The sequence below is a fragment of the Bos indicus x Bos taurus genome, chromosome X (assembly GCF_003369695.1).
Source record: "Bos indicus x Bos taurus breed Angus x Brahman F1 hybrid chromosome X, Bos_hybrid_MaternalHap_v2.0, whole genome shotgun sequence".
In the NCBI taxonomy this organism is placed as follows: Eukaryota; Metazoa; Chordata; class Mammalia; order Artiodactyla; family Bovidae; genus Bos; species Bos indicus x Bos taurus.
Window position 1 is genome coordinate 22,091,439 of NC_040105.1, and position 25,871 is coordinate 22,117,309.

General features: G+C 44.8%; 2 pseudogenes across 1 annotated transcript; both read right to left on the reverse strand.

The window, feature by feature from the left end:
- Positions 1-8,700: 8,700 nt before the first annotated feature.
- LOC113886913 lies at positions 8,701-14,346 on the reverse strand (annotated as a pseudogene).
- An 882-nt stretch (positions 14,347-15,228) lies between these two features.
- LOC113886916 lies at positions 15,229-20,409 on the reverse strand (annotated as a pseudogene). The gene is made up of 3 exons (XR_003509580.1): positions 20,402-20,409; positions 19,681-19,684; positions 15,229-16,098 (listed from the first exon to the last, which is right to left on the reverse strand). The product of XR_003509580.1 is annotated as a 40S ribosomal protein S3a pseudogene (transcript).
- Positions 20,410-25,871: the final 5,462 nt, after the last annotated feature.

Below are 25,871 nucleotides of genomic sequence, written 5' to 3' on the forward strand. Positions count from 1 at the left end.
GCGTTGAACAGCACAGCTCTCATGCACTGGTGCTCAGACTTGGGCCGAGCATCAGAGTCCCCTGAGCAACTTGGTAAAGATACAAAGGTCCAGGCTGCATCCCACTTCAAGACACTTGGGTGTCTAATCCTTATTAGTTCGCTGGGAGATGTGTCCATAGTGGCACTTTGCAGACTTTTGTGGGGATCTTGGCAAAATGCAGATTCTGATTCAGTAGGTCTGGCATGGGGCCCTGCATCTGCATTTCTAACAGGCTCCCCTGTGACGCCAATGCTGCTGGTCAAGGACCGTACTTTGGGTAGCGTGGCTCTTCAGCATGGCTGACGCTCCAATCCTTTGGCCACCTGATGCAAAGAGCCGACTCACTGGAGAAGACCCTGATGTTGGGAAAGATTGAAGGCAGGAGGAGAAGGGGACGACAGAGGATGAGATGGTTGGGTGGCATCACCGACTCAGTGGACATGAGTTTGAGCAAGCTCCGGGTGATGGTAAAGGACGGGGAAGCCTGGTGTGCTGCAGTCCATGGGGTCCCTCCCCATGGACACAACTGAGCAACTGAACAGCAGCAGCAACAACAACAGACCTTACTTGTATCTGTTTCTTTTTAAGGTACATTCCTGAGTGGATGCTGTTAGCCATTTCCAAATGTTCTACTCAGTGGAAGGTTTTTAAAAATTCATTTAAAATTTTGAGATATAATTGACATATACCATGTAAGCTTAAAGTGTACCACACGTTGCTTTGATCACTTGTGTATTGCAATATAAGTACCATAGAGTTTGTTCACATCTCTATCACCTTACACAATTAAAATTTCTTTTTTGTGATGAGAACATTTAAGATCTAGTCTCTTAGCAACTTTGAAGTATATGATACAATATTGTTGTCTGTAATCATTGGGCTGTGCATTAGATCTCCAAGATTTATTTATCTACTAGTTGCAAGTTTATACCCTTTAATAATAGCTCCCAAGTCCCCTCACCAGGGGAAGAAGTGTTTGGGACATCAGCTATTCTTTCACTTCCCTCCCCTGTTTGAATCAGGCCAGCTACATTTTGTCCTCCTGTCCCAGTTCCCTGCACGTTGAAAATGCCAGCATCTCCCTGAAGACTAGGAAGAGGTAACAATCCCAGGTAAGTGGCATCCTGATCATTTCTGTATTTTGTGCAGAGCTTTATTTTTCTTTCATAGTTTACTACCAGTTCCAGAAAAAAAAGAGAGGCTGTGTGTGTGTGTGTGTGTGTGTGTGTGTGGAGGGGGGCACTCAGTGTGCACAATGAAAGTGTTTTGAAAATTTACCAGTTGCCACAAATTCCCATCACTGAAAAATGAAAGCTCTGCACATCTTATGGCACAGCAATGGAATCTAACTTGTATTTGCCAATATTGTATTAATATTAAATACAACAATACAATATTGTTGTATTTCCTATAGATATTAGAAAAAATTTCCTAAACCCATTGCTAAAACTTGACAATATAGGCTCCTGATTAGTCAATAGAAGAGAAAGAGGGATTTTTAGTGGGTCAGAAGCAGTACATTGTCTTAACATGGACTCACTTTTTAAGTCTCAGGAAGTTAAATTGATCTTTAATGGGAGATAATGGGCACCCTCTTTCTATTTCCACTACTGGTGTGTTCCACAATGTCACCATACATCAGGCAGCTGCTCCTTTCTTAACAACACTCCAAGCCTACAAAACTCCCATTTAGATAAAAGAACCTAATTCTGCACTGTGCATCTCAATTACAATCTGCTACAAATTGCAGATGCAGGAGAATGAAGGGCTGTGAGAAAAGACCCACGGCTCCCTCAGCCTGCCTGCAGGGAAGGGCGTGTTGTCCCCCAGGTTCTGACTTTTCTAACGCTGAAGTTGTCTGACTGCTGTGGCTGGGGTTGCCTTTACATGTATGTAGATTGAGGCTTCCAGAAATTACCATCTGCCCACCTTCCTGCTCTTCCTCTACTTTCTTGATCACTCCTCAGCCTCCCATTCCAGTTTATTCTTTTTATTTTTGCTTATTTTTGGCAATACTGCACAGCATGTGGGATCTTAATTCCCCAACCAGGGATCAAACCCAGTGAAGTGCAGAGTCCTAACCACTGGACCGCCAGGCAAGTCCCAGCTGTTATTCTTTTCCCAAGCTGTAAATGTTGGCATCTTTCGAAGCTCAGTCCTAGGCTTGCTTTCTTCTGTATTTAGCTGCTGAGTTGCTTGGAACATAAAAGTTTTTGACACTTGTGCCTTCTGTTATTCCATGATATACCTCTTCAGTCTCTCGAAGGTTCTTTTATCTTCAATCCCCCCTTTCCTGATCATAATATTGCCGTTTCTGTTTTTTTTTTTATGGCATTGGCCTTGCTGTCTCTTCTTCCTCCTCTTCTTTTTTATAACTTACTGTATAGCTGGGTTTGGTTTCATTTTTTAAAACTCATTCTGACATTTTTGATCTTTCGATAGAATCAAGTCCATTTGCATTTACTGAATGACTGGTATGCTTGGTTTTATTCCTTCTGTGTTGTATTTGTGCTATACCATTTGACTTTGATGGTCCTTCTTTTTTCTTTTTCCTTTTTTTCTGGTTTTATTAAGTTGCTATCCATTCTATTTTTTTGCCATTGTTAATGGCATTCCATTGTACTTTTCCATTCTTTTAATGGCAACTTGTTATTCTCTGGTATTCTTAATCAATTACTTATTTTGTTCCTATTATTTGAAAATAAGGCACCTCAACTATTTTTCTCACCAAGGCAGAATATTTTTCCCTGAATTCCTTACCCCAATAAGATGATATTGTTAGACTAGTTCCTCTTCCTGCTCTAGTCGAGAAATTTCAAATGCTGTTCCTCCACTCTACCTCCATGCTCACCACATCCAACGTCTAGGGTTTTCTGAAAGTTTAGTTCTAGATTATTATAAAATTGTCTTTGCAGCAACCTCTTTTGTTTTAAGAATCCTTATCTAGTATTTATATTACATATTCTAAGACTTTTATGATTGATTTATATTAAACTACATACTACTTATTTTTAGAAATCCAATCATTACCCATTTAATTAATGAATTAATTTGGGGGGATTTGTGTTTTTTGACTATTAATTTTATATTAGAGAATAGTTGATTGACCATGTTGTTAGTTTCAGGTGTACAGCAAAGATATATATACGTGTGTGTGTGTGGGTGTGTGTGTGTGTGTGTAGCTTCTTTGCCAGATTCTTTTCCATTATAGTTTATTACAGGAAACCGACTATAGTTCCCTGTGCTATACAGTCGGTCCTTGTTGGTTATCTATTTCACACATCCTCCCCTACCCCTTTTCTCCTTTGATAACCCTAAGATTGTTTTCTATGTCTATGACCCTATTTCTGTTTTGTATGTAAATTAATTTGTGTCATTTTTTAAGATTCCACATAGAAGTGATATCATACGGCTTTTATCTTTGATTCACTTCACTCAGGATGACAATCTCCAGGTCCATTCATGTTGTTGCAAATGGCATTATTTCATTCTTTTTTTATGATTGAGTGGTTAGAATGATTTTTCTGGATGAGAGCAGGTTGTTGTTCAACTTTTTTAATTCTTAAAAACCACGATGGATGAATGAAATACTGGCTGGGTATGGGATTTGTGGGTTGTAGCCCTTTACTGTCAGTAATCTCCTAGATGTTACTTCAACATCTAGTTTCTAGGACTTCGAACATTGTCTAAGAAAAGCCCAATACTTATCTTACTTTTTATTTATAGAAAACTTGTTCTTTCTGACTAGAAAATTATGATTTATTTTTCATTATTGAGATTTATAATTTTACCAGGTTCTGATTAAGTGTGTATACCAGCTTTTGCTACAGTAATGCTGTGTAACAAACTCCCACAAAAATCTCATTGGTATTAGTAAGCATTTTGTCACTCACACATCCACAAATCTAGCCTGGGCTTGCCTCTGAGATCCAAATTGGGTCCAGGTCTGCTTGATGTATTTGCCCACCTCCTCGGATCAGGAGCCTCCCAAAGCATGCACTTCTCAGGGCAGAAAGCGGAAGCGTGGGGTGGTGAGCCCGCTGTGCAGGTGTACGTCAAGTTTTTACTTGTATCATATCTATTAAGAGTCCGTCTGCCAAAGTGGGTCACACGATAAAACTCAAGCTGAAGAGTTGGGAAAGTAGAATTTGCTCCATGTTAAAGGGCAGGGAGTCAATACTTGCTGAACAGTAATTAATCTACTATAATGGGTAGATTGTCTACTGTGCTTCTAAGGGAACCTGGGAACTCGGTGCATTTTTTTCAGTGTGTAAATTTGGGTCTTTGTTTTGTTTAAGGAAAATTGTATTTTTTACTTGCTTAATCATGCTTCACGTCCATCAGTTCCTTTCCCTCCTTCCTGATCTCCTATTTTTGCTTGCTGTATCTCCTTGATCTATCCTCCAAGTCTCTTAACTTTTTTTTCTCTAAGTTTCTTCTTTTTTAAATTTTTGAGACATTATCCCTTGAGTATTTCTTCCCTTTCACCCAGGTTACTAACTCTGGCCACCACAGTAGCTGTCCTCTCTCTTAATTCAGCTAATGTATTTTGAAGTTTAAAGCCATAGCATCCATTTCCAGAATGTTTACGATTTTTTTAAGTTGCTATCTGTCTGCCTCTAGCAATTCTGTTTTGCTAGATGCCTGTCCTGTTTTATGTTCCTCCTTCTGGCTGCTGGGAAGTATTAGTTGTCTGTTATTTTTCTTTATCTGCTGTTCTGAGATCATTTGGGTATCACATGTCACGCATCAGGGCTTGGAATGAGTGGAATTGTCAGCTTTATTGGGGGACAGGAAAACTTGAAAGGGCAAGGTAGCAAGAGAAGAGAAGGCACAGGTCCCCTTCCTTCCATCATTCATTTGAGAAGTGTGCCAGTGCCACTGCGCTCTCCTGGGTGCATAGTATCCCCGTGTTCTGGTAAAGAGACCAGCACCCTGTTACTCTCCTTTTATAGAATGAGCATGAGAAAACAACCTTATCAGTGAAGGCACACACGAACTGCTTGAGTGCCGCCATCTGGACTTGGACACTAGCTATTTAAAGGAGTTGTCTAGGAATTCCAGTTGCCAGCACCTGAAGTCTGTTGGGGGACACTTCTCCATGTTTTCCTTGTTTCTGGATATCTTATGAGCAGAGACGCTGACAGCCTTTATCATGGACTAACTTTCCCAGGAAGTTTGTATACTGAACAGCCTTAGGAAAAGGAGATAGTATCTCCCTAGTGGAGCCAAAGACAAATTTGTTTGTGGACTGTCATAATAAAGATAATGTCTTTCTCTTGAGCAAAAAATTGGGCAGGTTTGTTTACAGCCTCTTTAAAAATATTGTTGTTTCCTCCACTGGGGTTCTTCCCCCATGACACGCACCCACTGTGTGTGCAGCATTCACCTGGACCCACCTCGGTGTTGTCCCCACAGGACTTGGGTGGCCGAGGAAACCAAGACACACGTGAAACTCACGCTGCCTGTTGTGCTATGAGTAATAAAGCCCTTTGTCTCTGACCCAATATTCTTGTCTTCTGCCAGCATTCATGAAATTAAGGCTGACTTGTTAGGTTGCAGGGGAGAGCCTCAGACCCCTCCGAGTACTCAACAGAGCTCTTTAGAAGTGACATGCCCTCCAGTTAGGAAGCTGAATTCCGTGGGAGTGCTCTCCATTCTGCTCCAGCCCCAGCCAATCTGTGGTCTGGGCAACCCAGAATAAGGTCACTTTGGGATAATACTTATTCAACGTAGGGGGTAACTGACAACTAGAGGGTGTTCAGTAATTCCTGACCTCTATATGGAGGAAGCCCTAGTCTATGGAGGAGTTGTTGTCCAATTTCTTTATAAGTATTTTTCCAAGGAAATAACTTTATAAATGGCAGTTATACTTAGCCCCAGGTGTTCTTAGAGTAGTGCTCTAAACTTACTAAGCAGGTTCAGTTTAGTGGTTAAGACTGTCAGTTCTGGAGCCGGACTACCTGATTCAAATGCTGACCTGTCCTTAGATGTGTGACCTTTGACAAATTACATTGCAAATCATATTCACCTCAGTTTCCTCACTTGAAATGGATGAAGTTAACAACACTAACTACCAATAGGGTCTTTTTGAGGATTAAATGGATAATGCATGCATTTCCAAGCTGCTGTGATAACCATTCAGTTATCTAGTCACTATGTACAGTGTGAGCAAATGGTCCCTGATAGCCCTGTTCACGGGCCTTCCCTGGTAGCTCAGCTGGTAAAGAATCCACCAGCAATGCAGGAGACCCCGGTTTGAATCCTGGGTCAGGAAGATCCCCTGGAAAAGGGATAGGCTACTCACACCAGAATTCTTGGATTTCCCTAGTGGCCAAGATGGTAAAGAATCCGCCTGCAATGTGGGCGACCTGGGTTTGATCTCTGGGTTGGGAAGATCCTCTGGAGGAGGGCATGGCAACCCACTCCTGTATTCTGGCCTAGAGAATTCCATGGACAGAGGAACCTGGTGGGCTACAGTCCATGGGGTCACAGAGTCAGACACAACTGAGCGACTAAGCACAGCACAGTCCTGTTCGTATAGCACACACCGCTGGAGATGATGCTCATTACCTACTTCTTTTGCCCATTAGAGCAAGTATTCTTAACCTGGGGCCCATGGACATTTCTAGGAGATCCATGAACTTAATGAGGAAAGAAAATGCTTAGTGCTTTATGTTCATTTTCTCTGATCTCTAAGTGAAATGTATTATTTCCCACAAATGAAGACAGATAACAGACCACAGTAGTATTAACAATGTCTGTGTCTTTGAAGCAAATTAGAAATCACAGGTGTTTTCATTTATTGCAGATACCTCAAAATATCATTCATGCTCAGCACTTCTTTGAAATTCTGATAATTATTCTGCTAAATCTTATTTAATACATTAACAAGCATATTTATTATGTATTATTTATATACATTTACATATATATTATTATATACATATTATTTATATATATACTTTCAGGGTTGTATTTTAGTACCATGGGCTTCCTTTGTAATGTCATATACTTTACTTTATGCCCATAAAAATGTTATTCTGAGAAACGGTTTATAACCTTCACCAAATGCCAGAGGCCTCTTATCCAGGGATTAAGCTCTTCATCAAAGTAGACTTGGACTTGCACTGCCCACTCATTTCCTTCTGTGAGAGAGCCAGACCCACGGGGAGGGTCTGTAGATCTCCAGCCCTGCCTGTGAGTGAGTGGAAGAATCTCTCTAATACAGGATGCAGTATTAGAAAACCTGCTTGGTCTAGATCTCAATTATGTCTTTGAAAATATGAGCATAACATATAAAGAGAATATATCAATGTTCAGCTGAGTACTGAATCTTTCTCCTTCAAATGACCAGAAACACCAACATACAGCTAAGTGACAGATGGTAATCTGTCATTTCATCCACATGTTTTGAGGTCTTTCCAATCATATGATGAGCCCACTGGGGACAAGTCTATATCTTGCCCTCAGTGAGGCAGTGGAGAGGGTAGTGTGTTAAAGGATCCCGTGGTCTCTGACCCCAGGAGGCTTGGGTCCAAATCTAGGCTCTGATACTTGATAGCTGGCTGACCAAGAGAAAATTATTTAAGCGCTCAATGCCTTGTTTCCTCATCTAACTACCTTCCTTGCAAAGACTGAGTGAATTCGAACATGTAAAGACAAAATAGCACCTAGCAAAGAGTGAGAACAGAGGGGAAAATTTTGTATTTTAGAGCCTAGGTGTTTCTCAAAATGCAACTAAAGCAGCTAAGTTTTACATTTCCCCCGCAGATCAAATACTAAAGTACTGGAGTTGAAGGATTATTTTATTAGCTTTTATGGGAAAAGACATTTAACTACCTGAAACACTGCTAAGACTGCCAGTGTTGTCCTCTCCTTTGCCAGTAAGCATAAACAGCTTTCTCTAAGGAACAGGGGATCGTGGTGCTATTTCAGGAGGCAAAACACAACCAAAGCCAACAGGCCAATATTGGTATCTGCTGAGAGGTGGCAAAAGTGAGAAGAGGGCATTGCAGATAGTCTGTCTAGCAAGAAACCTAATATGCTTCTGTTACTTTAAAGAAATAGTAATAAAAGTTTCTTAGGATTCTTTTCCTCAAGATTTCTCAAAACAGCAATCTAGAATTGAATGATAGATTTTCAAAATTATCACTTACAAACAAGTACAAATTCTCTGTGCAGATACACATACCCAGACTTCATGAGCTGGGTAATATTTTCTCTCTGGAGTCCTATTTCCATCATTTCTTTGGTTTGTGGCCTAACATCCAACTTCTGGCAGGGGGGTAAGTCACTAAAACCTTGAATCTTCTGCTCTTTCCCATTTTCTCTGTCGTGTACTCATCTTTAGATATGTAACATTCATTATTCTATTGAGACTTTATCATACAGGGAATCTAGCTTAAATTGCTGATGGATAAAATTATATGACTTTTGGATGAGACCTACATTCTAAAGAGGTATTTTTCTTTGGTATCTGCATTCTCCCCATCCCACCTGGGGCCTCACACAGTACAAGGTACATGGGAAGTCCTCTCTACACAGCTGTTTGAATGAAGACATCCTCTGGGATTTTATTTCCAGGAGTATGGTCTTCATCAGTGTGGCAGTTGCTTTGAATTACCAACCTTGGTGAGGACCATTAGAAGAAAATAAACAAAGACCACCAAACAGTAATCTGAAACAAAGCTGCATTTATTTGCTTGTCTGGGAAGGAAGCAGGACTTCAGCTGGTGTCACCATCTGTACTTGAGAAGATCAGTGAGGACAAAACAGAGGAGGTACACAAATTCTGAGTTCTGGTGTCTGGTTGGCTCACAAGCTGAGCATAAACTCTTCTTTGCAATTGGCCATTGCACTGCTTCACTCCTTAAAAGCGCAGGCACTATTCCCGAAGATGTCCAGGGTGGGCTGCATGAAGCTCTAATGGACTCAGGGTCACTCCGCTGGCCTCTCTGTGTTGTTGACCTCAAGCTGATCAAATCTGTCCTTAACAGGATCTGTAGCGCATTAGTACAGCTGGGTTGATCGAGTAAGACCGGCTTGTTATCTGTCTCTTCGCTCATCTCTTTTGGAACTGCCAGACCAAACTTCCCTTTACTTGGTTACGGCAAAAGGCATATATGTATACTTAGAAAAAATAATTTTATAAGCAAGTTCTCCTTCAAAGTTATAAGAACAAAATATAAAGAGGCATTCAGATACTTGTACACAAATGTTCAGAGCCACACTATTCACAATGGCAAAAGGTGGGAACAACTCAAATGTACATCAACACATAGTGGATAAACAAAATCTGGTGTTCACACACAAGGAAAGGGAATTCAACCCTAAAAAGGAAGGAAGTGCTGAGACCTGTGCCAACATGGATGAACCTCGAAAACATCATGCCAAGTGAAAGGGGCCAGACAGCAAAGGTCAGATAGTCTCTGATTCTGTTTTTAGGAAAAATGGAGAATGGGGAAGTCCATAGAGACAGAATTTAAATCGGTGGTTTCCTGGGCTAGGGGAGAGGAAGCTGGGAAGAAAGTGCTGAATGGGTGCAGAGATTTGCCTTGGGAGATGAAAATGTTTTGGAAATAGAGGTTGTGGGTGCATAACATTGTAAATGGAGTAAATGCCACTGAATTGTACACTTTAAAATAAGCGATTCTTACGTAAATTTACCACAATAAAAAAAGTGGGGGAAGAAAGGGATGAAGTAAACAGAACAGTTCAGGGATCTTTTGAGCCCCATTGAAATAAGAAAGAAGGAAAAAAAATAGAGAAGAGGAAGCAGGGGCGGCTGACCAATGGGTGATCACTCAGCAAGAGACAGAAGGGAAGGGGGCAGGGGGACATCACCTCGAATGTAACAAGGTTGAAAACACCTGAAAAACAAACAAATCGACTCATTTCCAAACATTTAGCTATTTACCTTCTGCAAACAACCCAGGGATCTCAAAAATGTAAATGATTTTATAGAGAGACAACCACATCCCAGAAGTGCCTTTTCAAAGCTGCAGCCTGGAGGACCTGGGCTGGGGACAACCATGCAAGCAAGTGCCCCACCCCCTGCTGCACACCTGCAGGGGTCCAGGGTCTCTAAAGTGATAAGATCAATTTTTGGTATGTTTAGCTTTTTCTCACCCAAAATGTCTAAAAATTGCATTTCATACACTGTGCAAAAACTTAAATTAATATGGAAGTGCATTCTCTTCTGAAGGATGTTTCTAATATTTCATAGACCACTTCACTGTAGATTACATACAGTGAAACCCTTTGTAAAAAGCCACGACCTTCCCGTGGCGTGCTAACAGAGATGGACCTTGAAGTCAGGATGCTCAGTAAAATTAGCCCCTCACTGAAGATGACAACTGCAGGACCCCACGTCTAGGAAGAATCTACCACAGCCAGACTCAGAGACCCAGAAAGTAGAGGGTGGGGGCGGGGGCTGGGGGAGAGGGAACCTGAGGAGTTGGTGCTCCACGGGGAGAGAGTTTCACTTGCGCAAGCACAAGTTATCCTAGAGATGTGTTGTACGACAAGGTGAGTCTACCAAATACCAGTGAGCTGGACACGTGAAATGGTGAAGATGCCATAGTTCATGTGTTAGTAACTCATCTAAAAATTTAAAAATCATCTTGTTAATACTAATTTTTACTTTCTTGGTATTACAGTTTTATTGCCTGAGAGAAATAACAAGGCTTCAGGAATTTAAACTGACCCTAGTTTGGGTCTGGATACACTTGAGAACATCACAAAAAAAATAACTGTGCACAACCACCACCAAAGCCATGGCTTAAGTGAAATAATCCCAGTTTATTAAAGACCTTCGGGGCTTGTATGTAAAAATTGTGCCTCTGTGGAAGGTCTGCACATCCAAGAATGTAAAATAGTGACACATTAAAAAAAACAACCCAAATGAGGTTGGCACTCAGGATTCATTTAGTGGCTGCTCTTAGATTTTTTTTTTTTAAGAGAGAAAACCAGGCAGTCCTCAGGGCTTGGGGGTGGCTGGGGGGCCTCCCTCCAGGGTCCCTGCAGTCTGGCTGCCTGGATTGGGGTCCTGAGGGGGTGGCGCGGTGGGGGCTGTTGGGGCTGCAGCCTCTGGGCACCGCACCACCCTCCAGTAAATCGGCTGGCGCGGGGCCGCCAAGGTCTGGATCCTGTGATGCAAGATCCTCAGTGTAGGGTGGCTCTGGCTGGAGCCTGGTGGAGACAACCCAGGCACCCGGGGCTGCAGAAAGTCCTGCTGCTGTTGGAGGTGAAGGACCATTGTTGGCTGGGTGTGGACAGTGACATTGGGCCGGGCAATGCCCTGTGCCCCTAGAAGCTGTAAACCCAGACACTGTGGCCCTGAGGCCTGTGCCCGTGCGGGTTGTGCCCCTGGAGGCTGTGGCCCTGAGGCCTGTACCTGTGGGGTCTGTGCCCCTGGGATCTGTGGCCCTGATGCCTGTGCCCGTGGGGTCTGTGCCCCTGGGATCTGTGGCCCTGAGGCCTGTGCCCATGGGGTTTGTAGCCCTGAGATCTGTGGCCCTGAGGCCTGTGCCCATGGGGTTTGTAGCCCTGAGATCTGTGGCCCTGAGGCCTGTGCCCATGGGGTTTGTAGCCCTGAGATCTGTGGCCCTGAGGCCTGTGCCTGTGGGGGTTGTAGCCCTGAGATCTGTGGCCCTGAGGCCTGTGCCCATGGGGGTTGTGCCCCTGGGATCTGTGGCCCTGAGGCCTGTGCCCGTGGGGGTTGTGCCCCTGGGATCTGTGGCCCTGAGGCCTGTGCCCGTGGGGGTTGTGCCCTTGAGATCTGTGGCCCTGAGGCCTGTGCCCGTGGGGGTTGTGCCCCTGAGGTCTGTGGCCCTGAGGCCTGTGCCCGTGGGGGTTGTGCCCCTGGGATCCGTGGCCCTGAGGCCTGTGCCCGTGGGGGTTGTGCCCCTGGGATCCGTGGCCCTGATGCCTGTGCCCGTGGGGGTTGTGCCCTTGAGATCTGTGGCCCTGATGCCTGTGCCCGTGGGGGTTGTGCCCTTGAGATCTGTGGCCCTGAGGCCTGTTCCCGTGGGGTCTGTGCCCCTGAGGTCTGTACCTGTGGGGTCTGTGGCCCTGAGGCCTGTGCCCCTAGAACCTGTGCTCCTGGACCCTGTGTACCTGAAGGCTGTTCCGCTGGCTGCCGATGACTCACAGGGCAGGGCTGTGGCGAGAGCTGCTGGGTAAGTACCTGGTAGAAGCGCGACTGCAGGACCCCATGCTGGTTGCTCCAGACCACCAACCCCTGGGGGAGCTGCATCACAGTATACTGCTTCAGGCCAGAAGCTTTCTTCAAAAACACCTGCACCGTTCTGGGAGTAGGAGAAGGAAGAGAAGCAGGTGGAGGAAGCCCCAGTGGTGCTGCGGGCTGCAGGTTCAATGGCTGAGCTGCGGGCTGCTGGCCCGGCTGGATCCCCACAGGAGCAGGGGCCCTAGGGGCACACCCTCTCCCTGAGGCCTGGCTACAGCAAAAGGGGCCCACTAGTCTGATCTCCTTCAGGCCAGGGGAGATGGTCGTGACCTGGACATCCGGGATTCTTTGTAACATGACTACGGTGGACGGGGCGGCTGCAGGAAGCAAGATACTTCTGTTCAGCTGCACAGATGATCTCTGGGAAAGACTGGGTGGCTGAGGAGCAGGGCCAGCAGATGGATGGGCCTGAGAGCTGCCCGCCTGCTGTGAGGTAAAGCTGTCACTGCAGGAGCTCTTCTCTAGGCTCCAGGGACGTCTCTTGAGTGGGGGTGGAGGTCTGGCTCCCCGGTCTGGCACTGAGGACCGGATGGATGCAGCCCTAGGCTGTGCTGACCGTGTCCCTGGAGAAGGCTGCCTGAGATGGGCTGAGCCACTGGAGCTGGGTGACATCTGCACTGGACACTGGGCGCTCTTCTGGACCAGTTGCTTGGATCGACTGCCCACTCTCCCAGCATCAGTCTGTGGCCTGGGCAGGAAACTCTTGAACTGGTCATCTGTGGAGGGCTGGGGCAGACACGGCTCTCTCTCCCTTGTGGCTTCGTTCTCAGACCCATTTCCAGTGGCAAGTGAATTATCAGTTGGCTGCCTGACGGTCAACCTTGTTGCCTGGGATTGGTAGGCAGCCTCACATCCAACTGCAGAATCACCTAGTACCTCCTGGGTTGGTTGTGACTCCTCATATCTGACAGGCTTCTTCCCTGTAGCATATTTCTGCACATCCACTTGAGCTGGGACAGCCAAGTTACAGGGTCTCTGTATCCACGTATCTGCACAATCGCCTGCTTTAGAAATTTTGAGGTCATACAGTTCATTTGTTTTACTTTCTCTTATTTTTTTGCAAGAAGTCATGATTCTTGGCTCAGGAGGAGGTGGACAATGGGATAGCTCCTGTTGCTGATTCAAAGCGGGCACAGAAAACCTCTTGAGGCTCCTTTTCATAGCAAGAGTGTTCAGCTTTTGTTTGTTATAGAGCAGTCTGTTTTCAGTGCAGGCTACTGATACAGAAGGGTCTAGACACAGTGGTTCCGCTGTAGCTAAGATCAGTTGGCTCTCAAGCAAAAGTTTATCCTCCTGGGTCCAGTTCTGGTGATCACTGGCTATGGCCTCTACATCACAGACTAACGTCTGCATGGTGGGACGTAAGAGAATATGCCTGCTTTGGTAACGTGGAGGTTCCCCGGCACCGGACTGCCTGTAGTCCCGTATCTCTGCTATGACACACCCCTGATGAAAAACGTTAACCGCAGACTTTTCCAGGAAATTCAACAAAACAGGAGGTAATTCTTCAGCATCCAAATATTCGAGAAATTCCCGTTCTTCATAAGGCAACCGAATGCTCTCTGAAAATGATCCATTTTCCCCCTTGAGCATCAAGGAATAGCCTTGCTTTCCTGGGTACAGGTTGATCACCAAACAGGGCAACGACTCTCTCCTAAGAAGCTTCTCTAACAGGTTCACGTTGCTTCTTAATTCCTCCGTAACCTCAGGCTCTTCTTCACATTCTTCAACATAAATGTCATACAGTTTTTCCTGGAGAGACGTCTCTCCGCTCGACGAGTATTTCCTTTTCGGCGGTCTCTGCTGGGCAGTTGCAATGACATACTCTGCAAGATCCAAACCTTGCTCTACAGCTTGTTGCATTATCGTACAAGATGGGGACCTTGTAAGAAGAGAACATGGAAGTTGGCGATGAACCGGGCGAAAACTCTTATCTGAAGTATCGATGTGCAGTCTTGCAAACGCAGCCACTCCACTGTGGAGTAAGCAGCGTACCTCCAAATGAACACCAAGAAACCCACCCCCCGCCCCCCAAGAAGCAGAGTGCAAAATACCTGCGATTTGGGGAAATCCAGCGCTGGTCTAGCCTCGCGCTCCTGCAGATGGGCCGGAAGTAGATGGAATCGGTTCCCCATGCTCCCACCCCCAGCACAGCGCCCCCTAGGTGCGCATGCGCAGGTCGCAGATTCCGGTCTCATCATTCAATCACCTCCCGGACGTCCGGCCTGCAGCCCACACTTCCGGGTCTGAAACTGCACTTGTGCCAACTGCTGGGCAGCGACAGGCCCTCTTCATAAAACCTTGAAAGCAAACATCCCAAAGTACAAGCGGTAAACGTAAAAATCCATCATTTTTTTGTATGGCTTTAATACACACCAATTTTCATGGTAATCAGTTGCTGGGAAGGTCATGAAAAGTGGTCGTTTCTTTCTTTGGCGATCATGTCACCAAAAATTACCCACTGTTTTGGGAGTCATTTGTTCCCAAGGGCAGGACTGCTCCTGGTGTCCATCTTCAGTTTAACACACCCAGTTCGTACCTCTTGACTCCGGGGACACTTGCTGTATTTGGCGCAAGCATCAGAATTCTTCAATGACTCTTCCCATGATCTCCTGCCTGATGCTTTTCATAGAGATATGCACGATAACATGACATTCTTTTACATAAGTGCTTCCCTTTTATTTCCCTAGCTATTTCAGAAAGGGCTTTTAGTGTGTGGTAGGTAAGTTATATTGTCTGGCAATTGCAGTTCAGAATTAAACTGTTTTAAAAGGTGGTTTGTGTCTAATAGGGTTGAGAACTATTGTTCCTGGTGCTGGCAGTACAGTTTAAATGATTACTCTAACTGTAGACCATAGCTACAGTTATAGGAATGGTTTAGAAGGATATGACTGAGTCCTAGACACTTTATGGGCCATTGTTTTCTATTAATATTGTTGCCTTGAAATCCGCCAGCCTTTTTTTTTTTTTTTTTACCACAAATAAGATCTTTTATTTGTCACCATTAAGAGTCTGCATTTTAAACCGATTCTTGGACTGGTGGCTCGTATCCATCAGCTCGTTCAACTTTAGCACCTGTCTCATCCCCGGTAGCTTTTCCAGAACTACTACCTTCACCATGTAGCTCCATGAGTTTTCCCAATTCAAATTTGGGCTTCTTCAGCATTTTTACTTTTCTAACGAAGACATCATGGAATGGATAAATAGATTGGCAAGCCTTTTCTATGTCTTTTCCAATGCTATCTGGAATCAATTTATTGACCACCTCTTTCAAGTCATTTGTCTGCACCTCTCGGGTCATGATTTCCATCATCTTCTTGCGGATCTGGCGCACCTGCTGGTGCTGGGCGTAAGAGGTCTTCCGAATCTGATTGTTGCGCTTTTTAGTAAAACCCACACAGAACAGACGAAGCAAGTAACCATCGGTAGTCTTGACATCAACGTGAGCTTCAATCGGTCTGCCACTTTTTGACCATGGAGCACATTTTGTCACGGGTAAGATCCATACCATGAAAATTAGTCAGGCAGTTTTTGCCCTGAACATCCTCAGTAATTAGCTTGAATTTTCTAAACGCTACTTCATCATTCTGCAGATCAGCAAGACTCACTTCAAAAACACGACCTTTGAGGCCATCAGATGTGATTTTGGTTCCTTGAGTTCTCGTGACCGATGTTTTCCCAATATTTCTTATGTTGAACATAGCTGGTGCTTTCACATCATACCAATCTTTTTTAGAAAATGGGTCAACCACTTTCTTCTTGGCTCCCTTTTTGCCTCCTTTCGTAAGGCGCTTATTCTTGCCGACCGCCATGGTGCCGCTCAGAGAGCCAAAAGGGTCCGCCAGCCTTTTGAACAAGCTTTTTTTTAAAACTTCTTGATGTTTAGATTTAGACATAATGATAATAGGATATTCATTCTGAAGAGTCACAACTGAGAAGAATCCAAAATCAATTGGTGAAACTCCTGAATTACAGACTACTATAAAATAAATGTTTTTCTGACCAATAGAAATTATGATAATTACATATTACAGTAGATACAATCTATTGAAATAGGACTAATAACTCCTTGACTAAGAGTTCCTGAAGCATATCCCTTGTTCAGGACTGGACAGGAATCATTGTCTCCTGGCATGTCAGTTGTCTTGGGGCAAGGGTATAAGTCATCCCTTGGTATCACCAGGTGACTGGTTTAGGACCCCGCACCCACCCCACTGCTTTTAGGGAAGAGCCAACTGCCCAGAGCCAGGTCCTCTGACTGTTGTGTGTTCTGTGCCAGGGGGTCTCAGCCTTGGTGCTAGTGACATTTGTTAGGGGGGACTTTCCTGGGCACTGCAAGATGCTTGCTAGCATCCTTGGCCTTACCCACTAGATGACAATAGCTTTCATCCCTGTCATGAGAAGCAAACACGGCTTGAGGTGTTGCCTGATACCATTGGGGGGCATATCTTTCCCTTGGTTCAGAACTCTGAGGTCCCCTGCTCTGTAAACCATGAGCTTGATCACAGTCAGCCCCTCAGCTGATGTCCCCGGGTGCCCCTCTCTCAGGAGAGAGGTGTATCTGACCCTCTCCTCTGGGGTGGACTAGAGGCTCAGTTGTTGTGGTGACTGGATCTTTGGGCAGGGTCCCCAGGAGCCATCCCTGACAAGACGATTCGAGTGCAAGGAGTTTATTTGGAGTTCATCCTGAGAAACTCTGGGCAGGGAAAGGGCAGCTGAGTCAGGACTGAGGAAGAAGGTGATAAAAGGCACAATCAGGAGCAGAAGGCTGCTGGGGACAACCGGTGCCTGCTGGGGGCCTTTGGGAGACAGTGCCGAGCAAGTGTCGGCTGGTCCTACCCAGAGGCACAGAAGCTGGGATACGTATCATCCACTCCTGTCTCTCATTGGCCGAGGACAGTCCTGGGGGCCGTATTCCCGACCCCTCTGGGTTGCCACATATGAGTGCTGCCATGCTACTGCGGCTGGAATGCCCTCAGCGAGCGTCAGGAGTGTTTGCGGTAATGCTCAGTGCTCGTGTCCAGGATGGCAGTACCGCGGGGACACGGGCAGGGCCCTGGCAGCATGGGCTATGCCATCATTCTCGATGATGCAGAGAGTGTGCCATGTAATGTATCTGGGCATGTGGACACATGAGACTCTTCTGCCTCCAAGCGAAATGGGTGATTTCACATGTGGTTTTGTCAGCTGCTACAACCCACTAGGCTGACAGTGGAGAGTGCGATCCTCACCTTACTCCTCATGGGGACCACCCCCAAGGCAGTCTGGCCACACGTGCACTGGCTGAGGCTCTGGGCCTAGCCATGTGTGTGTCCCAGTGAGCTCTGGTTGGCCTGCCAGGGCTTCTCATGGCTCAGCCAGCCCCTGCCCCTTAGCTCCCAAATTGCCCAGTCTTTCCACAGGATGAGGGTTTTTGAAATTTTTCACAGTGCACACCATCCTTGGAGTCTTTGAAACACATCCAGTAGCATGAATAAAGACTCCAACTGCTGCTATCCCCTACAGCAGCTCGACACAGATGCATATGCTGGGAAAACCCATGGCCAGATTAAGACGTGCTGGAGGAGGAAGAGAACTAATTGCAAGAAAAGTTACCTAATTTACAGTAGTCAGCTCATCTGTTTTCCACCCACTGAGGTCTAGGTCTAGGTTTTTACCACCTCTTCCCTGCTGCAGGGAATTAGATGGACCAGGCAGAGCCTTGGAACTGCAGACATCACAGACTGCAGAAGGTGACGAGACATTGTTCGTTGGTCTCATCAAGCTTTAATCCTCCATCACTCATGTTGAGACTCCATGTGTTACCCTGTGATCAGGCCCCAGATTCAATAAAGCAAATCCCAGGGAATGTTGTAGCTCTGTGAGATTATGTGAGCGGAGATCACTCCCACAGCCTCTTACATCATTCTGTCCTGCCACATCTACTCGTTGTTTCATGGATCTAAGAACATCTCAGAGCCAGTAAGTGTTGCACTGCATATTTCTTTTTTCTTGAACTGTCTCTCCCCTTCCACCTTTCCCCACTTGTGTGTCTTTTTATCAGTTTACTGAAATTGGATGTTTTTCCGGTTTTATTGCTCTGTTATACACTCCTTGAGATAAATAACCGTAGCCCGAGTCATGGTTTCTCAGCCTCTGCTTGTTGTCATTGTTGCAGGGGACTGTCCTGGGCGATGTCGGGTGTTTAGTAGCATCCTTGGCTTCCCTGATGGCTCAGCGATAAAGAATCTGATTGTCAAGCAGGAGACTTGGGTTCAATCCCTGGGTCGGGAAGATCCCCTGGAGGAGGGCATGGAATTCACTCCAGTATTCTTGCCTGGGATGGACAGAGGAGCCTGGTGGGCTACAGTCCATGGGGTCGCAAAGAGTTGGACGCGAGTTAGTGACTACACAACAAACAAGCATCATGACCCCATGGTATCACAAAACACTTGGGTTTGGAGAAATGAAGTGGCAATCTACAAACCACAAAACACTTCGAATCTTAATTTCTAGGACAGCTCAAATGATTCGATGTGACTTTTAACTGTTTTGTTTTTTGCTGCAATTAATTTTATGGTTGGCCCCAAATTATCTTGCCAATTCTCTAAAATTTCCATTGGACCTAATTAATATATACAGTCTCTGGCTAATAGGAGAGATGCAAACAAAAATATCATTAAATCTTTAGAAAGTAGATTTTCAGAAACATACTAGCAGAGATTTTCCTTTTAAATTCATCTGCCTGATAACAGTCACTAACAATTTCCCAATTTTTCAGCTTTATTCCACAATTGAGAATTTTTGCTTATTTCAGTAGTTTTTCTTTGATCTTCACTCAGTATTTGCTCTTTCAGTGTATGTTCTCTGTGCTTCATTTTGCTTTCATAATGTCAGACCGTCCCTGAACTCACTCCTCTCACTTTTCTCTATATACACAGTCAGTACTTCAGTGATTTCATCTAGGCACATGGCTTTAAAACATAGATGGTTTCTCAGTTTATATCTCCAGCCTGGACTTCTCCCCTGAACTACAGACTCATATCATCAAATTTCCTATTAAAAACCTCTACCTGGTTGCCTAATAGGAATTTTAAATTTAATATGCCCAAACCCAACTTCTGATCTGCTACCCAAACTTGTTCATTTGGCAGTGAAACATTAGAGTTCCTGGCTCAAAAAACAGCTCTCCTCTGGTATCTCCTTGATACCTGAAATTTTGAGTCTAAGTTTTTTTTATATATATATTTTAATACATGCTGCTTTAATTTTTAAATTTTTGTTTATTTATTGTTGGCTATGTTGGGTCTTTGTTGTTGTGTGCAGACTTTTTCTAGGTTTGGCCAGCCGGGACTACTCTCTCATTGCAGTGCACAGGCGTGGCTTCTTGTTGCAGAGCACAGGCTCTAGGTGCACAAGATTTAGTAGTTTCGGCTTGTAGGCTCTAGAGCTGGGACTCAGTAGTTGTGGCACATGGGCTTAGTTGCTCCAGGCATGTGGAATCCTCCTGGACCAGGGATCGAATCTGTGTCTCCTACCTTGATAGGCAGACTCCCATCCACTGTACCACCAGGGAAGTCCCTAAGTTTTTTACTAGGAAAACCATGGATGGGTTTCAGAAGGTCTTTGAACTTTCTAAAACAGTAAATGAACTTCAGATCATTCCTGAGAACCTGTGTGGTGGTTTTTTTTTTTTTTTTTTTTTTTTTTTTGAGGGAGGAGAGAAAGCATAGGCTCTTTGAGGGAGGTGAGAAAAAGACCAGAGACTTGTGTGGCCAGGAAGACATATTTCACTCACCTTATAACTTTCTCAGGAGCGACGAAAAGTCACCACCCAGGAAAAGACCACTCTGTAGTGTTACATGGGCAGGTGGTAGAAGCTGAGTCAGCCTCCAGGACTCAGTGTGTAGATGGCGAGGAATATTCCCCCTCGAAAACTGTGCATAATTAAACCACCAGGGGAGTTAAAACACTCAATCCAGCTGTTCAAGAAAGGCCTTTTCCTTCCTAAACCTTGAAGGTCAGATGCCACTTCCCAGCTATTTCCTTTCATCGTTTTCTCTGCTTTTGTGATCCCTCAAGGAACCGAGGATGAGTAAAGAACGTGGTGATCAGTTGATAGGCCAACCCATTGAAAAAGGGTAATTCAACAAGAGCACAGGTCCCCTTGCTACCCCGTCTTCTGTCTGCCCACCCTACCAATCACCAGGTGAGTTTTCTTTGGAAAGCCACCAACCTCACACTGAGTGCCAATGGAAACTGTCCTGAATTCACTTTAGAAAGAACCACTTTCTTGGAGTGCTCTCTTTTAGTGAGTTTCCCCAATCCTGGCACACATGTCTCCCCATCACAAAAATGTCCACTGGCCCTTCTTATTGTGGACAGTGATGTCAGCACTGGCAGTGCATTTGTTTTGAATTTCCTTCATTAAGCTGAGGGTTTTCATCCTGGGTTATAGCAGATTATTCAATATAGAGAAAGACTCCTTAGCATCATCACAGTAGACACTCCATAAATAGGAGCTGTGTGCCACATAAGGTGGGTGATATGCTTCCCAGTTTGTTGTTGTCGAGTTGCTCAGTTGTGTCTGACTTTGCAACCCCGTGGATTGTAGCCTGCTAGGTTCCTCTGTCCATGGAATTCTCCAGGAAAGAATACTGAAGTGGGTTGCCATTTCCTTCTCCAGAGGATCTTCCCAACCCAGGGACTGAACCCACATCTCCTGCAGGCAGATTCTTTACCACTGAGCCACCAGGGAAGCCCATGCTTCCCAGTTTACAGACAAAGAGATAGGAGTCTGGAGACTCATCAGAATCATCTTGCTCGATGACAGCAGTTTTTAGAGCAGAGGTTTATACCCGTAGCTGTCATTAAAGTCACGGGGGGATTTTAAAACTAGCAACATCTGGAATCACGCCCAGAGATTCTGTTGCATTGCTCTGGGTGGTACCTGGGCATCCTTCACTTCCAAAAGCTTCTCAGAGGATTCTAATGTGTATGTAGCCAGGATTGAGAACCAATACTTTCAAACTTCATTCAAGTCTTCTAGCTCTTGTCTCTTCCAGACAGCATCTGGTCCAGTGACAGTTTTACAGATGAGAACGCTGAGGTCCAGGGAGGATGAGTGATTTTCTTAATGCATCAGAACTGAAAGTAACAATTTTAAAAATCACAATTTATAACCCTTCTCTGTCTCTACATCAGTTAAATGCAAACTTGGCTGAGCATAAGAATCACCTGATTTCTTATCAAAAATAAGAAATCCTAGGTTCCTTCCCTGGATATTATTTTTAAGGAGGTTTGTGGTAGGGTCCAGCTGTCTGCAATTTAATAAGTATCCCAGTGATTAATATGAGGTAGCCAATTTATTGGTTCTGTATAATTTTTAAAGATTCCATATATAAGTGATATATATTTGTCTTTCTCTGACTTACTTCCCTTAGTATGATGATCTGTAAGTCCATCCATGTTGCTACAAGTGGCATTATTTCATTATTTTTTATGGCTGAGTAAAGTTTCATTGTGTATATCTACCACATCTTCTTTATCCATTCATCTGTCAACGGGCATCTATGTCCATTCTGGTGATGGACAGGGAAGCCTGGTGTGCTGCAGTCCATGGGGTCGCAAAGAATCGGACACGACTGAGCGACTGAACTGATATCCATTCTGAACCAATGTGATTCTTGTTTTGTTTTTTTTTCTTTCCCCACTGCAAAAAGCTTTCTTGTTTTCATTGGTGCAAGGCTTGGGAGAGGGCTCTGGGTGGTTAAAAAGCTGCCTCGTGGCTGCAGAGAGGGGCTTCAGGCAGAAGCTCTGACACCAGAGGGGCCCCTCCAAGACCACCAGGCTCAGGAGGCTCCTGGTGGTGCTTGCGGGTGAGCCCTTGGAAGAAAGCCCTGCCCAGCCCCGCCTGGGGACCAGCCAGCCTGCCGAGGTCGGTCAGGTGGTCGCCCATCTTCCTGATGAGTTTCACCTGCTCACCTAGGACGCAGCTCTCTCAGAAGTGATGGAGGTGGGGGCTGCGTGTGCAGAACCCGGGCCTGCAGGTCCACGACAGCCCGGTTCGGGTGCTTGTCCCCAAGCTCAGTGGCATCCACAACGTCCTAGGCTCGACCCCACTCATCCTGAGATGTGGCTGCGGTCCTGGGAGAGGGCGTGGCCGCCTTGCTGGTCTTGTAATTTCAAGAGACGCTGGGCACCCTTGCGCTTCTCCTGGGCCAGTTTGGGGACAAGGTGGCCACCACGTTCCAGAGCCATGTGATAGTGGTGGAAACAGAAGCCTAGAGGTGGGTGCATGAGGCCCGCAGATGCAGGGTGACCCGTCACCTCCGTGGAGTCATTCTGACGAATCTAGGAGGTCAAGGTCAAAAATGGTGTTGGTGGTCTGGGTGGCTGAAGGTAGCTGAGGGGCTGATTCTGAAGCTTGTGACTGGAAAAGAGGTTGGAGGGTGGTCGGAGCCTGCAGCGAGGGGCGTCCCTGGGTCTGTTCCATCCAAACAAACACTGCTGTAGCAAGAGACACATCCACGGGACCGCCCAGTGCACTGCCTGTTGATACTTTCTAAGCTAAAGAAAATTTTAGTTCTTTCATGGTGGTACAAAAAATAACTTAAAATTCTTTTTCCCCTGTGGGAAGATATTAAGAAAAGGTAATATGTATATACATGTGTGTGTATAACTGACCACTTTGCTGTATACATGAAACTAACACAATATTGTAAATTAACTATTTTAAAAATCAGTGTATTAAAAAGAAACTCAGAAAAACAAAAAAAAGAAAAAAAAAGACTGTGAAAAAAAAAAGAAAAGGTAATAACCCTACTTTATCCAACTCTAGGTTTTAATTACAGTTCTGTAATTCTTTTTTGTTTGGTTGTTGTTTTAAAATGAAGTGAGTTCTTTACTCAAAACAACATGAATGTACTTTTCAGTTGGTATTAAGTTGTGAGTTGAACTCAAATGGTTATAGCTTTGGGGACAGAAAATTAGCTGGCTGCTGCTGCCAAGTCCCTTCAGTCGTGTCTGACTCTGTTGCAACCCCAGAGACGGCAGCCCACCAGGCTCCCCGGTCCCTGGGATTCTCCAGGCAAGAACACTGGAGTGGGTTGCCATTTCCTTCTCCAATGCGTGAAAGTGAAGCTGCTCAGTCATGTCCGACTCTTAGCGACCCCATGGACTGCAGCCTACCAGGCTCCTCCATCCATGGGGTTTTCCAGGCAAGAGTACTGGAGTAGGAACTGGCTACTACTATGACCAATTATAATGACACATGCCATTCTGCCCTCTGCTCCAAGTCTGGTGATTTCCAGGCAGGAAGGGTGACGCAGCTATAGTCTTAGGTGGTCAAGCTGAAGAGTGCAGTTCAGCAACCACTTGTCAAGGGCCCCCTGACTAAGCATGTCACTCCACAGGAATGCCCTTAAATTCCATTCTTCCAAAGGCAGCTTTACTAAGAGATGCAGTGGGAAGAGCCCTGGAATCCAACTCTGAAGACTGAGGTTCCAAGATAACGTTCTCCCACCTACTTGCTATGACTATCATCAGATCGTTTGATTGCTATGAGTCTCACTTCCACATCTGTGGTGAGGATAATGATATCCATTCCACCTACTTAGTGAGGGATATTTGAGTATTACATTAGCTAATAGATTAATTAGCATTTGCCTCATAATAAATAATCACAAACCTCTGTGGTATATGACAATAAATATTTATTTTTCATAGATCTGTAGGGTTTAGCTAATCTAGGCTGGGCTTCCTGGGCAGTTTTGCTGTATGACAATAAATATTTATTTTTCATAGATCTGTAGGGTTTAGCTAATCTAGGCTGGGCTTCCTGGGCAGTTTTGCTGATGCTCACTGAATTCACATGCCTGGGACATTGACTTATCCCAGCAGGGCTGGAAAAGGGTGATTAACCCAGATGTATCCTTCTCATGGAAATGGCAGGGGTGCAAGATTGCATGAGAACAGGCCCCATTGCAGAAGCACTTTTACAAGCCTCTCCTGTGTCGTATATATACCATTGATCAAAGCAAGCCACAGGCTCAACTGAAACTTAAGGACTGAGCTTGTATATTTGGCCTTTTGATGGAAAGAGGTGTAAAGCCACACAGTGAATGGCATGGTACTGGAAAAGATGAAGAAATTGGGTTATTTAACTGTGTTATCTAACATAGCTGATGCTTATGAAGTGCAATGTAAAATATATTAACGTAATGAATCTTCAGTGATCCAGAATGGTAAGTAAATTAACCATATGTGAACTGACTTGTGAGTAACTTTTATGGATAGAAGAGAGTATAACTTATTTTATATTCCAAATATTTTCCGTTTTGGTGGGTTTGTAGGTAGCTTTGTGTATCGTGTCTTCACCAATTATTATGCTGCCTGATTAAACAGTACGGGACACAAGTTTAAATGACTTGGTTGTTGGAGAGAACTTTTTCTTTTTTCCTGGATTAAGATCTTGAAGAAAGCCAGTTGTGTATATCAGAGGTTCGTTTCACAGTTTAAAGCTGTTTCTCTGGCTGACTCCAGGGAAGGAGCATGATTGATTCAAGATGAGTGTGGAATATCATGATGTGTCAGGAAGTAAAGAAATGATAGGGACATGCTGCAAGTGCAGGGGAGCCAGACTGAATGGGTTTCAGCTGGGTAAATCTTAGTTTGAGCACCACAATAATTCATTATGGTACTGAATTATAAACCGATGGAAAAACAGGCAGATAAATGGGTAAATGGAGAAGGGCTTGCTTACAAGTATCCTTGCCTGGAGAATCCTTATGGACAGAAGAGCCTGGTGGGCTGCAGTCCATGGGGTTGCAAAGAGTTGGACATGACTGAGCAACTAAGCACACACACACATTAATCAAATGCCAAGTACTGACTGGTCAATGTGGAGGAAGTCCTAGAGTTGGAAGATTATCATTTAGCCTTGATCAGGCAAGGGTCATCAATGGATACTAAATGTAGAGCAGATTTTGATGAGCAGGATATTTCCATGATTGTTCAGTATATTGCCAGAGATTGTTCATTAGTAGCAGGGGAAGGAAAAAATAGTAATTATACAATGGAAAAAGTAGACAACACCTAGACCAGGTGACCAAAATTAACATCACCAGTGAAGGAGAGATGGACATCATGTAGCTGTAGAGGTGATACCCCCAAAAGGATATACGTCATTTAGGCAGCATTTTGACTGAAAATGTATAATCTGAATCTGATCCTGAGGAAACATCAGCCAGACACAAAACACGGAAAAGGAAGTGGAGCAATATTCTTTCAATGTCATAAAAGACAAGAAAAGGCTGTGGAAATGTTCCAGGTTAAAGAGTCTAAAAGATACGACAGCTAAATACAACACCTGAGCCCAGACTGAACACCATATTACGGGGAAAGTGAAAATACTACAAAGGGCATTATTAGGTCAACTGACAAAACTGAAATATGGACAGTAGATTAGACAAAAACATCATTCTGGCCGTGATGAAGTAACAGGGACCAGATTTACCCTCCTACCTTAAACAACTCAAGAACCAGATAAAATGAAATGATGGTTCGCAGACTTTGGAACAGGCAGCACAGGACTGAGATCCCTAAGAGTGGAGAAACAAAC